The sequence below is a fragment of the Camelus dromedarius genome, chromosome 2 (assembly GCF_036321535.1).
Source record: "Camelus dromedarius isolate mCamDro1 chromosome 2, mCamDro1.pat, whole genome shotgun sequence".
Lineage (NCBI taxonomy): Eukaryota > Metazoa > Chordata > Mammalia > Artiodactyla > Camelidae > Camelus > Camelus dromedarius.
This window is the reverse complement of record NC_087437.1, coordinates 53,708,072-53,727,879: the sequence shown is the minus strand read 5'-3', so window position 1 is coordinate 53,727,879 and position 19,808 is coordinate 53,708,072. Positions and strand designations below refer to the sequence as shown.

General features: G+C 40.0%; 1 long non-coding RNA gene across 1 annotated transcript in view; it reads left to right on the top strand.

Annotated features, from left to right (window-relative positions):
- The first annotated feature begins 6,987 nt into the window (after nucleotides 1-6,987).
- The window catches only part of LOC105085841 (uncharacterized), a 39,117-nt gene continuing 26,296 nt past the window's right edge, over nucleotides 6,988-19,808 (top strand). Inside the window, exons 1-2 of the long non-coding RNA XR_836866.3 lie at nucleotides 6,988-7,181; nucleotides 8,049-8,132. This is a non-coding gene — a long non-coding RNA (uncharacterized LOC105085841). The remainder of the gene's footprint in view (nucleotides 7,182-8,048; nucleotides 8,133-19,808) is intronic.

Here is a 19,808-nt window from a genome sequence, read left to right as displayed (position 1 = left end):
TGAGACAGCCTCTCTACTTATCAAACTCCTACCCTAAAATAAATTGTGAGTCCTTAAGGACAAATATTTCCTGACTTGCATCAGTCGATCACAGTTCTCGCCAGGCAATTTTTAACAACCTTGTGGCTTTTTGTCTTTCTAATCCCCTGACTCTTTCTCTTCCCCAGAACATTCTTTAGGTTTTACCCAAGTCGGGTTCTCCTGAATTGCAATTCTCAAGACCTTAAATAAATGCTTTGCTTATTTGCAGCCTCCTGCATTGTTTTTTGGTTGACACGGGTGTGCAGGCAGGAAACTAAAGGAATGAAGTTGAAGAGAAGGTTCTACCAGGTGGAAGATACATATGAAAAGTTAGGATGAAGGCTTGAGGAGAAGTGATGGTGGTTTGGAAGAACCTTTGGGAGGAATAGACGAGGAGCTATTTGAACAGGTGAGGAGGTCACCAGAGGATTTGCCCCAGGCTTACATATAATCAAATTAGACTTCTGGTTAGAAATGGCAGCAACCTAAATACTTGCCTTTATTTCTACTCCCTTCCCACACCACATAAATACCAGATAAAATGATTTTTTAATATAAATTTATTAGGACAGACAGAATGGGAAGTGAGACTATAAAGGTCAGGAGAATTTAATACAACTTTAGAAAACAGAATCGGTCAGATGAGTACTAACAAAAAGTAAATCATCAAAAAAAAGTGACAATGAATATATGTATGTTCATGTATAACTGAAAAATTGTGCTCTACACTGGAATTTGACACAACATTGTAAAATGACTATAACGCAATAAAAAATATTTTAAAAAATAAAAATGTTACACACACACACACAAAAAGTAAATCATCAGTAGTCAGAAAACTGGAAGTGAAGTGCCTGCAGGTAAAAGCAGAATGCATCACTCACCTGAGGCATCAGCACCACCTGGAAGCTTGTTAGAACTCCAACACTCTGGCCCCACCATAGACCTAGTGAATAAGAATCTCTGGGAGTGGGTCCTGATAACTGTGCTTCAGCAAGCTTTTCAGGTGATTTTTATGCAAATTAAGTTTGAAAAGCACTGCAATAAGTAAGGTATCAAAACCCAGAGTTTTGGGAATGATAAGCACCTGGTATTCTCTGAGGACAGGGGTTCTGAGTGAGGCCAAACTTCAAAAGAACTAACTGAAAGTCAGTTTGAAGAGGGGTTAGAATCCCAGATTTCTTCCTTCAGTTCAAGCAGCCAGTTAACTGCACAAACAAGAAGTTTACTCTCAGAAAATGACGACGTGGGTCGACTTGACTTGAGGCAGAAGGACCAGAAATGGCTGAAAGTAAAAATGAGTCAACACACTCAAAACAGGGAGATGAGAGGAAAATCTGCTTATTAAAGTAAACTTCTCTCTCTTGGCTTCCAAAATGTTGGAAAGCAAGTGTGTTATTATCTCCCTCCCCAAGCAGGACATGGGAGAAGTTCTCCATAGTTAGACTGAGTAGCCTACAAGTACTGACATAATGGGGTAACCCCTCCCCCCCAAAAAAGGCTGGGTCTCTTGCTGCCCAGCTACCCTGTAGTGAGGCTCACCAGCCTACAATCCCCACCAGAGCACTTCCAATTTCAGTGCCTCTTTTAAGTAAGAAAAGGGAGCCAAAGATCACAAGACATTTGAAGAAAGAATATAATGTGAAAGTCACAAAAGTAGACCCCCCTGCAAAAAAAAGGAGTTGAAGAAAGGCAATGCAAGAAGCAGAGAAAAATAACTCAAAACTATAATTAATGCCCTCTGAAAGATTAAAGATATTGCATACATGAAACAAGAAGGCTATAGAGTACTTGAAGAATAAAAATCATTCTTAGAAATTTTAAGAGTCTTTAGGAAAAATCAAAATTGAAATAAAAGAATTGAAAGGTAACGTTGAGGAGATTGCTAAGAAATCAGAACAACAACAAAAAGGCGAAGAGAACACAGGAGAAAAGAGATAAGAAAATCAGAGGATCGACCCAAGAGACTCAATGTTTTTAGGAAACTCCATACTGCTTTCCACAGCAGCTACAGCATTTTGCATTCCCACCAACAGTGCACAAGGGTTCCAATTCCTCAACGTCCTCATCAACACTTGTTGTCTTTTTTTTTTTTTTTTTTTTGACTAATAGTTATCATGACGGGGGTATAAGACAATATCACATTGTCATTTTGATTTGCATTTCTCTGATGATTAATGATGTTGAGCATTTTTAAAAATATCTGTTGGCCAGTTGTATGTCTTCTTTGGCAAAATATATATTCAAGTCCTTAGCCCATTTTTCAATTGGATTATTGGGTTTTATGCTAGTTGAGTTGTAGGAACTCCTTATCTATTTTGAAGATTAAACCTTTAACTACTGTGTGATCCACTAATCCTACTTCTGGGGATTTATTCACAAGAATTGAAATCAGGGTCTCAAAGAAACATTAGGACTTTCGTGTTCACTGCTACACTATACACAATAGCCGAGATGTGGAAACAACCCAAATGTCTGTTGATAAATGGATAAAGAAAATGTGGTATATATATTCAATGAAATACCACTGAGCCTTAAAAAAAAGAAGGACAATATCTGACAACATGGATGAGCCTTGAGAACATTATACTCATTGAAATAAGCCAGTCACTGAAATGGTGCATGATTCCACTTATTTGAGGTGTCTAAAACAGTCAAATTCAGAGTCGAAGAGTAGAATGGTGGTTGCCAGGGGCTTGGGAGGAGAAAGCAGGGAGTTACTAACCATGGGCATAAAGTTTCAGTTAAGCAAGATGAATAAGCTCTAGAGACTACTGTCCAGCATTGCCTCTGTAGTCAACAACAATGAATGACACTCTTAAAAATTTGTTAAGAGGCTAGCTCTCATGTTATGTGTCCTGACCACAATAAAATAATTTTTTAAAAAATCCGGGTTTCAACATCTGCCCTAAAAACCAGCCAAGGAAGGATTCTAAAGAGGAGAAACCCCTCTGATGCAGAGAAAAACCTCATCTCTGTCAAAAATGAAGTCACCAAAGCAACTATGCTAAAGATCCATGCAAGGATCCTATTAAAAACAAATGAAGAAAAGAAAAGAAAACAAACAGGATATAAAGGACATTTATCAGAGGAAAAAAAGTTGCTTTGGATAACTTGAAAATTATGACTATTTTACCACAAAAGTTTAAAAAATTAAAGATTTGATTGCAAAATTGAAAGAACATACAGTGTCCCAGGAAAAAGTAACACAGAGACCTCCCGTAAAACAAAGTTACTGAACTTCAAAGACAAAGAATTCTTTGGGGAGCTATGCAAAAATAGTAAGTCATTTACAAAGGACAAAAACAAGGCTGATCTCAGATTTCTCAAGAGCAAATTTCCATTCCAGTAAATTGTGGAGCAATGCTTATAAATCCTCAAGAGAAATCATAACCGAAGACTATTTTACACATTCAAAATGTCACTCAAGTGCAAAGGTGAGAAATAAACATTTTGAATATTTGATGAGCCCTTCTAGTAGAAAATGCTAGAAAGATGAACTTCAGTCAGCCAAGAGATAAATGAGACAAACAATAGGACTGGCATTGAGATGGATCTACTTTACTGTAGGACAAAGATTAAAGCAAATGCAGGGGTTACGGTAACAATGCAGAATGTAAAAGTAATAATCCTGACTGAATGGAAACAACATATATATAACAGATTTGAGAAAATAATTGGGAGAATTAGTAGGTACTAGTATTTGCTGAAATCACTCGTGCTTTATAGCAAGAGGTCAAAAGATATCATTGGAAGCTGATAAATCAAGTAAAAGTAATGGAAGTTTATTCAGCAATACAAAGGTAAGTGCTAAGAAAAATGGCAACTAAAATTGAATGGAGGGGGGAAGAGGAAGCCAAAGGAAATACACTAATTTGTGGCTGCCCCCCATGTGGAGTTAGATTCTGTCTAAACAGACATAGTATTAAACATTTTAAGTTACAGTCAGAATTATTTTAGGTCAAAAATAAATACTTTTCAAGTATTCAAATAAACACACACATTCTAAACAATTACAAAACACACTGCGTGGTAGATATGAAGATACAAAAACATAAAACTAAATAATATGACAGAACTAAGCTAAAAATACTTGCTCTGTGAAAGACTCTGTTAAGAAGATAAGACAAGCTACAGAATGAGTGAAGATATCTGCAAAACACGTGCCTGACAAAGAGCTAGTATTTAGACTATGTATTTAAAAAAACTCTCAAAACTCAACAGTAAAATAGAGACAAGTTGGTAAAAGGGAACAAATTTTCAGTTATAAGATGAATTAGGTCTAAGGCTCTGATGTAAAACATGGTATCTATAGTTGATAACACTGTGCTGTATCATTGAAATTGGCTGAGAGTAGAACTTAAATGTTCTCACCCCCCCAAAAAAAAGGTAAATATATGATGGTTGCCTTAATTAATTCAATGAGAGGAAAACTTTCATGATGTATATGTATATTAAATCATGTTGTACACTTTAAATACCTTACAATTTCGCTTATCAATTATGCCTCAATAAAGCTGTGGGGGAAACCACAATAATAAAAAAAAAAAACCCCGAACAGTTCACCGAAGAGGATACATAGATTGCAAACCAGCATTTAAAAAGACATTCAACATTATTAGCCAGCTGAGAAGTGCAAATTAAAACCACAGTGAGATATCACTACATACCTAGAAGAATAACTAAAATAAAAAATAGTGACAACACCAACTGCTGGTGAGAATGCAGAGAAATTAGATGACCTCTAATTTGCTGGTGGGAATATAAAATGATACAGCCACTCCAGAAAGCAATTTGGCAGTTTCTGAAAAACTGAACATGCATTTACCATGCAACTCAGCAATTGCATTTCTGGGCATTTCTTACACAGAAACCTGTACATAAATGTTCACAGCAACTTCATTTGTAAAGGCCCAAAACTGAAATCAGCCCAGATGTCCTCCAGCTGGTGAAGAGTTAAACAAATTGTGGCATATTCCTCATAGAGTACTACTCAGCACCAAAAAAGGCACAAATGACTCAGAGAAAACAGCTGAGATGAATCTCCAGAGAATTATGCCAAGTAAAAAATGCCAATCCCAAAAGGTTACATACTGAGTGTTTCTGTTTATATTTCAATCCTTCAATGACATAATTATAGAGATGGAAAACAGACTAGTAGTTACCATGGATTAAAGACGGAGTGGGGATAGGTGGTAAGTGGGTGTGGCCATTAAAGAGCAACATGAAGAATTCTTCTGGTGATGGAAATGTTCTGTATCTTGACTATATCAATCTCAATATCCTGGTTGAATATTTTAGGATATGTTTATAGGATGTTACCTTTGGGGAGAACTGGCTAAAGGGCACAGAGGATCTCCTTGTATTACTTCTGACAACTGCTCATGAAAGGACAATTATCTCAAATTGTAAAATTTAATTTTTAAATGCTGATAGGTTTATTTTTTGCCTTCAAAGTTACTAACCACAGATACAATGAAGTTTTTAACATTGATACACAAGTTATTTCAAGAAAACAATTTAAAGAATCATATTTGGATATCATTTTCTGAGTACTAGCTGCAGTTGAGTGATAAGAAGTAACATCATGGGTCATGTCATTTCATAAACAACACTGTCTCCAAGACTTAAAAAAGAAAAACCCCATCATAACCCCAGCATTATAGAATTCATTACTAAAACTAGGAGAACTACCTTGAATGATATAAGTCTCCCATTAACAACCAGTAAAAGTTTGAATGTCTTAGCCTGCATAAGAAAACCAGGTCTAAGAAGAAAAACACTTTTAAAATATTTTGTTCACTATTTGAGATGACTGGAATGCTTTGCTTCAATCAAAAAAGTAAAAAGTAGAAGACTAACATATCTTTCAAAGGCATTTGAAAGTTAAAGTCCTTCCACTGCAAGAAAATAAGATCAGTCTCATTAAATGAAGGAAATTATGGTGAGATTTAATCAACAAATGTATGTCATGTTAAACTCACTTACCAATACCTTTCAAAATTTCCATCTTTGTATGGGTTAAATAAGGATAGGCTTAAAGACAGATTTGCAAATATACCGACTTTGAGTATGATGATTAGATTTAAAGATCTGTGTGATTAATCCTTTTGTGATTATGTAAAAATGCTAGTCAATATTTGCAGGATAACATAGGTAGATAAGATACCTGGTCTACCCTTGGATGATTTAATCGGTGTAAGGAGGAAGGGTTTTGTGTATACAATTCGAACTTTCATATCCACTTGTTTGCAAAGAAGGGTCTTATAATATAGCATCTCCAACTACAAATCTGAAAAAGATTTCAGCATACCACTGCAGTTACTGCAAAGATGAACGAGGTAAACTGTTAACATTTAACAGCTTTGATATTCCTTTAAAGTTAGAACTAAATTAGCATAGATACTGTATTAGCGGCAATCTTACTAACTTTTGTGAATATTATTTTAAAATAAAAGTACCATTTAAAATTTAGTTGCCTAAGAAATCTGTGATATGGACATATCATCTTGACTCGTGGCAGGGAGATAAGGCATTTGTGATCGAGGAAGAAACAGCTCAGAATGGTGGTCCTGGTCTCTGAAAGCCTGAGGTTGCTCACGGACAAGAGGGCGCCTCCTCGAGGCCTTGGCGGTTCCTCGCTTGTTGACCCACTCGAGGCCAGGCTGTTTGTCTCTGGCTCTCACCTCCCAAGGTATGAGAATCTTTTACTAGTTTACCTAACACTAGTCTGCGCTGTGCGCTAAGCCCTTTGCGGGGCGGCAGATGAGGCACTGAGGCCAGACCAAGGACAGCTGAGTAACTGGAACTCCACAGCGGCTCAGAGCGCATCATACTCAGCAATCACCCCGCCCCCGGCCGCTCCTCAGAGGGGCGTGGCCGGAGGCGGGGGCGGGGGCCTGTCGCCTGGGAAACCACGTGCTGTGCAGCCGTGCACTTCCGGCCTCAGTTTCCGTTGAACGGCGGCAGGTAGTCGGCGTGGACCGTTGCTGCCCGCAGACGCCAGCGAAGGAAGAAGGGTCTTTGAGGCTCAGAGCCACCGAGACCCCAGCTCCTCTTAGCCGACTGGCCCCCCACTAATCTATGCGTCGAGGTCCGCGTGCCCCTCCCCTGGGAAAAGCTGAAGTGAGGACGCCTGAAAGAACCGCTGCTGGGCATGGGTAAGAAAGTTCCCTCCTCAACCTCACCCTCAGCCTGGTCCACCCAGCAGGGTTGAAGGCAGCAAACCATGCCACAGCAGTAGCTTCTGGAGGTCACTCATCGTCGCCACCTGTTCCTGGCTTGGAGAGGCGGAAATCTGACTTTGAAGTAGCTTTGAAGGGATTCTTGCTCAGGCCTTTTTTAGTGGTCAATCTGTTGTTGCCCAATTAGGGTCCACAGAAGCTGACCTTATGAACACCCAGGATGTGAGAGACACTAATTAGTGGTTGAATCAACAAAGAATGTGTCTTACCTACCTACTTCATCCCCTCGCTACCTCTTTCCTAAGGGTTCTCACTGGCTCAAAAAAGTTTCTTCCTCAGTGAATTCCAGTAGATTAAGATTTTGGAGTCTCCTTTAAGGTTCAGGTCCTCAAGGATAGTCCAGGGAATCTCCCCACTTCCTTTCTTCCTCCAGAGACATAAGCCCCAACTAGGACCGGCTTCATAGAGGTACAGCCTGTGCAGTCACAAGGCTCCCTGCTCAGAAGGACGCTGTCCTCAGAGGGCCCTGTGCTTGTTTTAACGCTCTGTGGTGGAAATCTTAAAAGTTCTTAATTTTTGAATAAAGGGCCCCAATTTGCACTTTTCACTGGGCCCAGCAGATTATGCACCAACTCTCATGTTTTCCCAAAGGTTTTCTTTGATGACATTCAATTATATATAAAAAATATATTTACAAGTTTCCCTAGGTAGACCTCTCAGTAGCTATTAAGACATCAAGAGACAGAGGAGAGATGATTCTGTTGACTAAACTGAGAGTTCCTGGAATCATGAGATCTTTGTGATCCAATGGCTCACCCTCCACATCTCCTCATTGTATTTTAGGACCTTTGAAGAATATGCAGAATGTGGAAATACCACACCTCTGAGGACAGCAATGCTTGGCTCCTTGCCTAAGGAGAGAAGCAGGTGAGGAATCAGCTAATTATATATTAATGGGTGCTCTGGGACTGCTTTTACAGGTGCCCTGGAAGGGCTGGAGCAGGTGGATGTGGGGATGCAGAGAACAGAGGCTGTGTTAATTTGACAAGAGTAGGAGACTTAGAGAAGGAGGTTCTAAATCTGTGTTGTCTAGTTCCTTGCCACAAACTACAGGTGGCTATTGAGCACTCGAAATGTGGCTGTCTGAAATATGATGTGCTCTAAATGTACAAAGCAACCAGATTCCAAATTCTTTCTTTTTAGAGTAAGTCTATTTTTATAAGTTAATTGCATGTTGAAATGGTATTTTGGATATATTGAACATATTAAAATTTCACTTGTTCATTTCTACTTTTTGACATGACTACTAGAAAATTTGAATTATACTTGTGCTCACATTACGTTTCTTTTGGAGAGCTCTGTTCTAAAGTTTTTGGAATATTGGAAGCTACTTGCTTTAAAAGTTCAGAAAATGCTTCATCTCCCTCAAAAAACTCACACTGCCTTTCATCTCCCAGAAAGCACCCCTACCTGCTGTTAAAATATCACCCACATAACCCAGCTAACCCCCAGCTAAAGGCCTTAGCATTTAAAGAAGTGCCACCTAACCGGAAGTAGTCTAGGATAGACTTACAATCACTTTTACAGGAAAGGAATGCTCAAACTTCTGTCAGCTGCTGCCACTAGAATCAGTTCAGTTGCTGGTAGAGGTATTTCTGCTACTTTGGCTCTTTATTTGGTCAGATTAGCAGAAGCGAACTATTGAGAAACTATAGGAAAAGGAAGGAAGAAGTAAGTGAGGGTGGGTGGTCACCTCACCAGCCTTCACTCCAAATCGTTACATTGTTCCAAACGATGGGATTACAGCAGCCTTGGCCTGGCTGCTTTTTGTCAATCCCATCACCTTGAAAAGTAACTAGCTTTAGTGAAGAAACTGCCTGGTCCTCCAGTCTGAAGGAGAGCCAAGAACAGAATTAAAGCTCTTACTTAAGCAGCTTCCCTTAGTTGTGAAATGCACACCTGTGGACTCCAGTATCTTCATCTTAAGTTTCAAATGGCCCTTAAAAGCAGTGTGGTGAGTGAAGATGTGAGCTCTAAACCAATGTGAATTAGATGCTCATCTTAACCCAAACCTCCTAGAGCCTCTCGTTCCCTGGAAAGTAGCTCTAAATGTGTATGTAAGGCCCTGAGGCCCAGGCCTGTTCTGGTGTGCGAGTCTCAGTATCAGTGGATTGCCTCAAAGAACTGTCTTGAAAGGGATCTGCCCAGCCGCTGGGGTTGCATCCAGAGCATTGGCTGCCGTTCTCCCATCCTTTGGGGAGGTGCCGTCACCGGCATGGTTCTGTTTGTTTTCATATTGCCTACATTTTCTGAAGTGATTCAGTTTTAGGTTTGTGTCTTCCCCTGGAAAGATTTGGCTTTGTGAGCTACTTCACCCGAGTTTGCTCCCTGCTGCTTACCCCTTCACCCGTGAGGCTCACTCTCAGCTGTGCCCTTGAACCGCATTGCCTCATGAGCTACACTGATTGACCAAAGCCCAGAACCTGGATCTCCAGCCCCTCAGAAACTTGCGGATGACCAAGATGAGACTCTGTCCCATCAGTGTGGGAGGACCTACCATCACGTGGACATGTCTAGACAAGAGATAAAGAAAGTTTTAAGCAGAAAAGCCTTGGCAAGTTGAGTTGGAGAGAATCTCAGCTCAAAATGCTGTCTGAACTTCCGTAATTTCACCCAGCTTGCAAAGGCCAGGCTTCTGTTTATCTCTCAACCACGATCAAGTCAGCACTCCAAGATAGGATTCAGGTGTCCCCACCAAAGAATGTGAACTATTTGGGAATCCACAGAAGTGATGCTTTGGGGAGAATAACTTGGAATTCTGGACCTTTTGCAATTTCCAGGAGGCTGAAGCTCAGGCATTGCCCCCAGCACCAAGTAAGATATCTATCAAATAGATGTGTCCTAAGAAGAGCTGGCTTGGTCTTGTCCTGATCTTTGACTTTTGCCAGTGACAGTATCTTGGCCTATAGTTTTCTTTGTTAGAAATTTTCAACTACAAAGTCAGTATCTTTACTAGATATAAATTTGTCCAATAATTTGCTCCTCTGTAATGTATTTTTTTCTTGTGGCCATTGGCAATATTTTCTTTTTAACTTTGATTTTTTTCAGCAATTTGGATATGATGTGTCAGGGTGTGTATTTTTTGGTTTATCCTGCTTGAAAATCTTTTCCTTCAATCTATAGTTTGGTGTATTTCATTATTTGGGAGGAAGATTCAGCAATTCTTTCTTCAAATATTTCTTCTGCTGTTCTCCTTCTGGGATTCTAAATCCCTGCTGGAATTTCCTATCTGTCCAGTCATGTTTTCCACTAGAACCTTTAACATATATGATTAATGATAATTATTAATCAAAGTTATTTTAAATTTCCCCTCTCATGGTTTCAGTACTTCAGTTCTCTGAGTCTGATTCTGCTGAATGCTTTCTCTGTTGACACTGGGTTGGGTTTTTTTTTTTTTCTTCCTTTTTGTATGTCTCATATGCCTGGCATCTTGTGTAAGAGAGTAGAGATTACAGGAAAGAAAATGTAGGGCTCAAAATAGGCACGTTTCTTCTGCTAATTCAGTAATGCAGTGTGCCGAATCAGTCTAACCAGTAGGTAAGGTGGGTTTGGGCTTTATTGTCTCACCCTCAGAACACAACAAGTTTTGATTCCTCTAGTATTACCGTATGCTTAGGATGTGGGCTGGAGAGTTAGAGGGATTTCCTCAATGTTCCTTTTTCACTCAGCTTCTAGCTTTCCCTGCAAACCTGCGTCACAGGGGGATCTCTCTCCGTGCTTTTGCCTTCCCCCCTGCTTGTTACCTGGTGCTTGCTAGCTTGGGAGCGGGGGCCAGGGAACTCTTAGTCATTCTGGTCCAGCCTCTTTTAGGGAAAGCCTTGTATTCTTAAGCCTTGAGAGGGGGCCTTCTCAGACCTTCAGTCTCCCTGTGGCAGACAGGATTTCTGCCTTGAATCTTTGATGGGTCTTGAGGAGATGAGAGTCTCCTAACCCTCTTCCGGTGCAGGAGCACGCTGAGTGTATTGGCAAGGGATCCTGCCCCTCCTTACCAAGAGGTAGGGGTTGTTTGTCCTCCCCTACTCCTACCTACCCTTACTCAGTATCACCGGACCTTTGCATGTATGCTGGAGGCAACAGAATTTGCTGTCCCTTCCCTGGTGGCTTGAAGCTATTATTTATAGGTAAGGAAGGGTCTGCACAGGACTTTTGCCTTCCCCACGATGGGAGCTTACTCCCCTCCAACAGGCTTTCACCACCAACACTCTCTGGTCTCTTGCTTTGTCCGAGATCTTTCTCATTGGGATCCAGTGGAGAACATGGAGAAGAGACTGAAAATGAGAGCAAACTCGTTGTCTGAGGCGCCCAGGGCTTCTGCACTCTCATGCTAGTCCACACTTGGCCTTTAACAACTTAATGATTTTAGCTGAACTCACCTTGTGTTGTACTTGATGTCTCCTCTTCTGTGCTCGCATCTTATCTCTCCTTCGTGGGGCCAGTCTCTCCTCGAATTTCAGGCTGCTTGATTAGTCTGCAACCCTAGCTGCGGTGACCCACCATCCCAGCTTGCCTGGGACTGAGGAGTTTCCCAGGACATGACACATTCAGTGCTAAACACAGGAATGTCCACTTGGCCACCCTAATGTCTGCCCTCTGGTAGGTTCAAGAAAAGGTATTTTGTAGTTTTTCTGGTTGTTAAGGTAAGAGGGATGCTTTTTCTAGGTTTTTACGTCTTTGGCAGAAGCCAAATTACTGAAATATTTATGTATATTGAATCTGAACAAAAGCGGTTCTTGAGACAGTAGGAAGCCATATGGGGAAGCATCTGTTCTTACTAAGGCAGAGGGGTTCTCGGGAAGTCTTTCCTAGAATAGAGAGGAGGAAAAATAAGTTTAGTTTCTGCCATTCCTTTGTTTGTCAGGAGCAGATTTATCTGATTACTTAAATGAACTCTAGTTGAAGAGGTGGATTCACACCTGCTTTTTCCACAGCTCTATCCGCCATTCAGCTAGCACCCGATTTGGGCTTTACTCCCCTGCAGGCAAGTCTCTCCTATAGATTTTTGAGTGAAATTTAAAAACTTAAAAACTTAAGGTCTTTTGTGGATAAGAAAGAAGGCCGAGTACAGCAATAAGCTTTCTACAGCAAGAATACTGACCACCTCTGGGTAGATGTGTGTGTGTGCACATGCACGTGTGACTTTGCTATTAAATGTCTGGGGACGTATTTACTTACATTGCTATGGCTAGTATATCTGCTCTTGTGTTTTTCGTTTCAGATATTGTGGGAGCCAGGAGTGTTTATGACCCCTGTAGCCAGCATTAATGGTTATGAGGTACACAGCCTCCAGGCAATGCTCCATATTTTGTGTGATAAGGAAGGCTCTATCATTTTCTTGGTTACTGTTTTGAGTATCCTTGAGTATCCAGGAGAAATACTTATGGCCTCTGATGAGCTTGTAAGCTGTGTATGTGATCTCTTCCTATTAAATGGTCAAGATAGTTTGATTACTACAGTAAAAACAGCACAGAACCATAAGACCAGAAGGATGTATAATCTAAATAGCTATGAGGTATATATGGTTGTAGATATAGTTATGATAATAACTAAGACTTGTATAATGTTTATTGTGTGTCAGGCATTATTCTAAGAGTTTTATATTCATTAACTCATTGATAAACTTACATAGATAAACTTCATAATGATGACTTCATAATTATGATGCTAGCTGTTACTATCCACATATTACAGATTAGTAAAATGAGGAACAAGGGGGTTTAGTGGTATGTTCAAGGCCACACTGATAGCAAGTGGCGGCACTGGGACTTGAGCCCATGCAGTCTGTTTCCAGAGTTAGTCACTATGACAGTGGCCAAAGACACATAAAAACAAACAAGAAAACAAACAAAAAGGCATAAAATAAACAAACCAAATTGAAGAAAAACAAACACTAGATAGAGAGATCAAGGTAATGGTTACAAGAGACGAAGGGGAAGGTGGGAGAAGGGTGAAATGGGTAAAAGGGGTCAACTCAATCGTGACAAAAGGAAACTAAACTTTTGATGGTGACCAAGCTGTAGTGTACACAGAAGTTGAAATATAATTGTGTACACATGAAACCTACATTATATTATAAAGCAACATTACCTCCATAATTTTTTAAATTTTTTAAAAAGACACAGAAGAGTTGGGGAGGGTATAGCTCAGGTGGTAGAGCACATGCATGAGGTTCAATCCCCAGCACCTCCTCTAAAAAATAAATAAACCTAATTACCTCCCCTCAACAAAAGAAATCTATTAAAAAAAGACGCAGAAGAGGGAAATGTTTCAACCTGCAGGAGGGTGTATAGGCATAGGAGTTTTATATATGCGATAAAAGGCTTTTAAATAACATTTTGATTTTAGGTTGTGTACCGAACAAAGAAGTGCAGAAAACTAAAAGAGGACATGCTAAGGAAAAGGATTCAGAAAGTTGTACAGTGATGCCTTGAATTCACTACGAGTCAGTGGAGTATGAATTACACAGACAAGCATGATCACATATTTGATGGAAACTTCATGTGATGCAGATAACTTGGTAATGGTGGAAATGTGGAAAAAAACAGCTTGCAGGAAGATTGCTATTTCTGTGTCAAGTATTTTCTGTATAAAGTATTTTCAGTTTCAAAACTGAAGCCATTTGCCATACAGAAAAAAAAAGTGGAAAAATTTTATCAATTCCATTTATGATAAGTAAGAATAAAACCGATGAATGGTATGTATAAAGAACTTTGGTTTAAAGGTGACAAGGACATTACCAACGCACGTGAAGCACAGCAAGATTCACAAATGACTAGAAAATCTCACAACTTTGCAAACTAGTTCTTATAACCCAGAGGCCGCTTAGGGCAGTCAGGAGGTATGCCCGCAGCTTTCGATGAGTCTGTAGCAGGGACTCTTGACTTTCTCAAGAGTGGGATGCTTTGCGGACTTGTGATTGGTTTTCAAGCCAAGTGATTATTATAACAAATATAGCTTGTAGCTGTGAGTGGGGTGAAGTCTTTTAACCTAGCCTGAGAGTAATCACCGATATCCTCCTTATAGACCTATTGGGTGACCAAGATGACTTTGTAGAGCTGTTAAGTGGTACTCATTTGTATAAGAACCTGATATTCTCACAAAAGCGAAAAGTGATTGTATTTGCATCTTGGCCTCTTTGGGGTAGGAAGTTCCCTGTTTCTCTTAAGGGGAAAAAAAGGAACTTTTTACATTGTGTGCTTTTTTCTTGTTTAAAGTTTCAGATTTTTAGTTTTGCATGTATTTTTACATTGGGAGTGAAGAACTAAGGCTGTAGATAGCATCGATCTCTGAGTTTTAAACAACTTTTTAAGTAAGGTTTTCAGAAACTTAGACAATTTTTCTTAATTTTGAAAGCTATTTAATTTTGTGAGCTAATTACATTAGCAACTAAAGTTTAGGAAGTTACGTCTTAGAACTTTATGACTTTTTACGCTTTCTACTTTGGGAATTGACTTTAAATGAGGGCAGCAGGGTGATGGTGTGTAGGATTAGTGCAGTGACACGTGACATACGACTGAATGGAAAAAAGGAGAGCCAGTGACCTCACTGTGCAATCAAATATAAACATATAATTTAATGATTATGCCTGTGTCATCACCACTGAGATGAGAAATAGAAAATTGCCAGCATTCCAGGAAGTTACTGCATGTTGCTTCCAAATTACAGCCCTTCTCCTCCCCACAGGTGACTACTATCCTGACCCGTGTAATAATTCCTTTTTTATACCAGTGGTTCTCAAAGGATTGTCTAACATCAGCATCATCTGGGAATTTGTTAGAAATGCAAATTCTTGGGCTGCCTTCAGGCCTAATACACTTAAACATTTTTGTTGGATGCATAGTTATGTGATTAAAGTGTAAAACAGTGATTCTCCAACGTTAGCATATATCAGAATCACCTGGGTGGCCTATTAAGCTATAGATCCTAAACCCTACATCTAGGTTTCTGATAATCTCTGTTGTCTGTTTCGTTCACTAATTCTAATTTTCCTATATACTGGGTATTATTTGACTCTGTGCTAGTCATTACACATGAAAGGTTATTTTTGTAGGAGTAATCAGGCCTATAATGAAAATACTTCGCCCCGAAGAGTATTTGCATTTACTTCTGCCAGGCACCTGGGGGCACTACCAGTCTGGGACCACCTGTTCAAAGTTTGCTGTTTCCTGGACAACTCAAGGGATTGTTATTATGTTTTAATTCTCTTCAGATTATTCCAATTATTGTTCACCTTCACTCTGAGATCCTGGAACCCTGGCTGGTGTGGGGGAAGGTCTCCCATCGGACTCCCCAACTTGTGTGGACCCAGAGTTTTGTTTTCTGTTCCCTTCTGCATCCTGAAAGGCCATTAGAATGGAGGTTCTAATTTTCTGAGATTCCCTCCAGGCGTGTTTACTTCTCTGGATTCTTGACTTCTCTTTACTTTTGGCTGATAATTCCTTACTATTTTTTAATCTCTTTGACGTTTTTAAAAAGATTATTCTAAATATATTTTATCCAGTGTTTTAGTTGTTTTCTGCTGTAGGACTGATGCAAACAACGTGAACAACCATTAGCAGAAACAGGAAATCTGAAAAATATGCATTATTAAGGCACAGCAGTTTTTCAAAATACTGTGGTTTTTCAAAACATTAAACTATATGGATTTTTATATCCTTTAAAAAAAAAAACTTCTGTTTTTAGCTTACAACTTTCCCCAGACATGGGCCACACAAGGCGGTTTTGGCACAACAAACTCTCCTTGTGAAAAGATTGCCAGGATTGTGTATTTATGACCTTTCACCACTCCAAAATGCTCCGGTACTTCCTAGTAGGCTCCAAGGAATGCTCCACAATTTCAGGAAGCCTCACAAAATGCAGAGATGTGCCTAGTACAGGATCCATTTCACAGTTTGTGGTACTTTTTGTGAGGTTTAACTTTTCCATAGCTTTGACCAGTCTGGAGACATGAAATTTAGGAAGCATCAATGGTTTACACTCTTACCCCTAGGAAGCTTTCTGTCTGGGATAGCACATGGAATGCCCCGAACTTTACTTAGTGTCAGGTTCTAAACATTTGGTGGATGATATTTTAACCACCTCCATCTCCCCCCAAAAGTGTATCACATCATCTCTTTTTCCTGATAGGTTGATCCCTTGAGGTAGGCAAGATTCTCAAGGAGAAAATACCCCTTCCCAGCCTGTTCCTGATGAGTCAGAACACATTCTTTGTGGGCCAGAATAAAGCTGTTGTATTTATATTTAGAAATCTTTTGAAGGGGATTGGACATGGAAATACGTGAATCACACACTTGTTCATTTAGAAGGTAAACTGGTAGACTTTTCAGAGATCAGAGGTGGTTAGGATTTGGTGAGATACTTCATCGTGAGTACTCTAATTAGTGCTTAACAATTAGGATTTATAACAATCCCTGTAGGCTAGGCTTGGAGTAGGAATAAACAAACTCTCATAGCTATTCCTAGAGTCTTTAAGGATGCTTGACAGTCACTTGATGGATGCCAGGATTCCTTGAAAGTGGTAAGGGTTGGTTGTGGTGGAGCCCACGACCCCTGTAAGCTTGTAGGTCAGGATAAAAGTCAGAATTTAACCCTGATGGCAGCAAGAATTAGCTTATCTCAGATGAAGGCTGTAACTCAACTAGTTAGAGCAGAAAATGTCTTGAGATAGTAGAGCGGGCGCTGTTCCCCCAGTGCCTTTCTTTTCTCTCCCCAAGATGAGCCTTGAATCTGTGGGAGTATGGGGCTGGTGCAGGTTGGGAGTCCCACCAGCTTAGAGGGGCACAAGTCTCCTCAGTCTGTTTTTTCTTTATCAGTTTAGAGGGTGATGTCATTGATAGGTAAACCAGTAAACCTATACTCTAGCCAACTTGTTACTAGACCTAAAGTTCATGTTTTGAATACAGACTTTCAAATTGAACCACAGAATGGAGGAACTCTCCAGTTCAGTTACAAATAACAGGGGGCCTCTCCATAGGGGCTTTTCAGCCACAAGACCTTTTAAATGACAAGTTAGGAGCCACCACAATCCACCCCTTAGTTGATAACTTTTTGTCTAGACTAACATGTTGACTCTAAAGCAATGTGATGCTGTCATTTTCGTATAACTCATCACTTAGAAATATTGATTTAATAAATAAACTTCCTTAATATAAATGCCTACTTTACTATGAGGTATGGAGAACCAGGACCACATGAAATTCACTCAGTTTAGCCACTTCCTTATTGATATATCTTATTGAATCCCATGTGTTTTGGGAATTGTCTGGGATGTAGGTATTTTCCCTGTTCAATAGCACATGGTCCATCCTTCCTTCCCCACTAGAATATAGTATTAAGGACATGTGGTTTTGGACCGCCGTGTATCTTATAACTACCATTTCTTCAGAACTACCGTTGCATATACAGTAGCTGTATCACAGATCTCTGAGGTTGCCTTGTCAACCTGAACTTTGGAAATTATATAGTAAATTCTCTTCCTGAGCCTAATAAGGATTTTAGGGAGCCATTTAGTGGCTCCCAGTGCTGGTCTAGTTAGTCTCCAATAGCAGCTCCCACTGTATTTCTGAGGCAGCCACTCCCTCCCCACAGGACCAGTCCTGCACCGAGTTTTCCTTCTCTTTTTCCCTCTTACCGGATTTTGTGAAAATCTTCCTGTATTTCGAAGTGAGAGACTCTACCAGAGTTCAGTAGGTGTTCTGTGTGATTCAGTGGGTTTGTAGATGTAATTCTTGGTGGATTTGTGGGAGAGGGTGAGCTGTGAGTCTCTCTACTCCGCCATCTTGGCACCTCTGTATTTTCTCTTATAACTGCAGTAGAGCCTCCATGTATTACTACTTTTTTTTTTTAGGATATTACTTTTAAATTTAGCCTTTGCATAGGCTGTCCAGTTTCTGAAATTTGCCTGATTTTTTACTTAGTAATATGATTTCCCATCCTTCAATTTTTCTGGAATAAAGTATGTATCTTCACAATTGGAATCTGTATTATTCTATATATACAGCCTCTAGACCAATTAGATAACTTGGCATATAACCAAATTTGTGCAATTTAGTCTTTTCTTGAGAAAAGTCAGTTATTACAGGTGTTCTGAATCACCTGAGCTATCTCGTGCGATCATTTCTTCAGGGTGGAGCTGCTGTCATAACCAGTGCTGTTGTACTGGAATGAGGACCTCCGGCTTATTGGCTATAACCTTATTTAAATTGGTATTATAGCCAGACTTTCTAGAATTTATCTTCACTCTCTTTAATGAGGGTAATAAATACCTGTTTGAATTTCTTTCTAAGTTTCCATGCAAGTTAGTGTCGGCTAACAGCTGTATGTCATTGGCATTGAACTTCTGGGCAATGCTGGTTAAGCGCTCCTAGTCCAGGAGTCTCCAGGGGATAGCAGTCTACTAGCCCACTTTACTGGGAGCTAATACCTGGACTGGCTCAAAAATATCTTTGTCCTACTGCACATCTCTGTCTTACTCCAAAAGGTTTTCATTGAGAAGACTTTTAAATGAGAATGATTTCAAGAACCCTAGCTAGTACAACTGGTACTCTCATTGGGTTTGGAAGCAGCCCAGTTGATTTCTTCCCCTATATCCTTCCAAGCTTTTTCTGAGTGGTTGGAGCCAATTAGCCAACAGTAGAAATTGTTACAGAAGGAATGGTGAAATCATATCCAAAGAGTAGATCAAAGTCAGCTAAAGGTTCTTTTTTCTGTGGGGAAAAGAGGAGAGGATGGGGCGGAGACAGTAGTGTGTCTTCCCTGTCTTTATTACCTATTTGGTGTTTCCAGGCCTGTCTTTTATCTCTGTGAGCCCATAAACTCCTGCAGGGGTACTTGTGGCTTGGTTTCCATGAAACATTTGTGTCTCAACCACACCCCACTCTGTACCCCACCCTACATACCCACTAGTCTGTTACTTGCATATGAAGCCTCCTGCTCCCCTGTGTTCCCAGTGGGGAAAGTGTCCTAATCTGAGGACACTGGCCTCCCTACTAGGGCATTTGTCTCAGAACTGTCTGAAGTTTGGAGATTAGGGTTCAAAAGCAGACAGTAAGGTTGGAAATCTCTATCAGTTTTCTTGGTATTTCCTTACCATAATATTTATGGATTCCCCATTAATTTGGGCTTTTTGCACCATATCTTTTAATGGCCAGACCAATAGGTCTTTCTACTGAGAACATCTTCTTTCTCTTTTTTACATTTCCCCTCATTTTCCTTTGGTTATTTTGGGAACTGAAATTTCCAGAAGTCTTCCTAAGCTATATTTCCCAAAACTGTGTATAGCAGGGACTTCTAGTTAACTACCCCTCTTTACTCTTTTTTTCTTTTTATTAACAGAATGCTGATTTGCATGAGATGGCAATGTGCTCAGCCAAAAAACTACATTGTCCATCCTCCACTACTGATAAGGATGACAGTGTGACACAGTCCTTGTCATTGTCTAACTAATGGTGTTAAGAGGGGTTCCTAGTAAAGCTCCTTAAAAGGGGATAGCTTCAGGGCATGTGCCCTGTGGCCCTAGTTTCTACCCCTTTTTTCTGTGTGCATCTT